Genomic DNA, 2,075 nt, shown 5'->3' with positions numbered 1-2,075 from the left:
AGGCAGAAGAACCAGAGATCAAATTGCCAACATTCGCTGGATCATAGAGAAAGCAAGAGAATTCCAGAAAAATATCTACCTCTGTTTCAGTGACTACACTAAAGCTTTTGACTGTGTGGATCATAACAAACTGCACAAAACTCTTAAAGAGGTAGGAATACCAGACCATCTTACCTGTCCCCTGAGACACCCATATGTGGGTCAAGAAGCAACAGTTAGAACCTTAAATGGAACAAGTGACTGATTCAGAATTGAGAAAGGAGTATGACAAGGCTGCTCACTGTCACCCTGTATATTTAACTTATACGCAGAGCACATCATGCAAAATGCTGAGTTGGATGAGTTACAAGCTGGAATCAAGATTGCTGGGAGAAATAACAACCTCAGATATACAGATGATACCACTTTAATGGCAGGAACTAAAGAGCCTCTTGATAAGGGTGAAAGAGGAGGGTGAAAAAGCCAGCTTAAAAATGGTGACTGCAGCCATGAAATTAAAAGGCGATTGCTTCTTGGCAGGAAAGCTTTGACAAACCTAGACAGTGTATAAACAAGTAAAGACATCCCTTTGCCGAGAAAGGTCCATCTAGTCAAGGCTATGGTCTTTCCAGTAGTCATGTATGGATGTGAGAGCTGGACCATAAAGATGGCGGAGTGACGAAGAGTTGATGCTTTCAAATTGTGGTGCTCTTAAAAGCCCCTTGGATAGCAAGGAGATCACACCAGTCAATCTTAAAGGAAATCAGCCCTGAAAACTCATTGGAAGGATTTATGCTGAAGCGCTAATACTTTGGCCACCTGATGTGAAGAGTTGACTCATTAGAAAAGATCCTGATGCTGGGAAAGATTGAGGGCAAGAGGAGAAGGGGGCAACAGAGGATGAGATGGTTGGATGGCATCGCCGACTCATTGGACACGAGTTGGAGCAAACTCTGGGACATAGGGAAGCCAGGCGTGCTGCATTCCATGGGGTCACAAAGAGTCGGACACGACTTTGGGACTGAACAACAACCACAACAGTGAAAGATTTCATTTAGAATTCAATTTCTGGGAAGTTTGTCAAAAATGTCAAAAAATTTTAAGATACTTGGTCAGTTAGGATCATAGGATCCTGTTGGATCAAATAGGATCATGTCACTATGAAATAACACTTATCTATTTAACCAAAGTGACAGACTTCACAGGCAAATACAGAATGGTACAGTTTTGAAATTAATTCTTTCAAAGTTGTAAAGATTAGGTTTACTTAAGTAATCAAGGGCTTCCCTGGTGGCTCAGAGGTTAAAGCGTCTGCCTCCAATGCGGGAGACCCAGGTTCGATCCCTGGGTCGGGAAGATCCCCTGGAGAAGGAAATGGCAACCCACTCCAGTATTCTTGCCTGGAGAATCCCATGGACGGAGAAGCCTAGTAGGTTACAGTCCACGGGGTCGCAAAGAGTCGGACACAACTGAGCGACTTCATCTTCACCTTCACCTTAAGTAATCAAAACCTGATAAAGATGACTTGGAACATAGTGATTATTTTGGCAGGCACAAGATTTTTGTTTTTCCTAGGCAGATTATTCAAAAGGTAAACGAAAACCTTTTGCAGTCTGTTATTATCAAGAGCAGACCAACAGTCCAAAATAACTTTGCACCAGATTACTTTTGATGTTAAAACTCATTTACTTAATTAAATTTATTCCAATCTTATCCAGTTATGACCATACATGAAATTCCTTTCCATTATTTCTGGTAGTTATAATTGCATATATGAGCATTTTTAAACCTTACAAACCTCAGATTTCTTTCTAGTGTAAACTAAGATGCAAGCACTTATGAACTGTCTTTTATATTAGCATTCTACTTACTGGCAAATTTATAAATATTTTTTATAATTTCTTGAAACACGTGCTTTCTTACAGAAAATTTCTCAGAGTAGCATAAAACATGTTTATTTACAGTCTAAAATATCTTTGATTCCTCTGTAAAATAAAGCAAGAAATGGGTAAACTTATAGTTACTAACAGAGAAGGCGATGGCACCCCACTCCAGTACTCTTGCCTAGAAAATCCCATGGATGGAGGAGCCTGGTA

General features: G+C 40.1%; 1 non-coding gene across 1 annotated transcript; it reads left to right on the top strand.

Moving 5' to 3' along the window:
• The first annotated feature begins 1,263 nt into the window (after nucleotides 1-1,263).
• TRNAW-CCA lies at nucleotides 1,264-1,335 on the top strand. The gene has a single exon. It is a non-coding gene; the product is annotated as a tRNA-Trp (tRNA).
• Nucleotides 1,336-2,075: the final 740 nt, after the last annotated feature.

This window comes from Oryx dammah, unplaced genomic scaffold (assembly GCF_014754425.2).
Source record: "Oryx dammah isolate SB20612 unplaced genomic scaffold, SCBI_Odam_1.1 HiC_scaffold_4, whole genome shotgun sequence".
In the NCBI taxonomy this organism is placed as follows: Eukaryota; Metazoa; Chordata; class Mammalia; order Artiodactyla; family Bovidae; genus Oryx; species Oryx dammah.
This window is presented reverse-complemented; position numbering and strand designations above follow the sequence as displayed.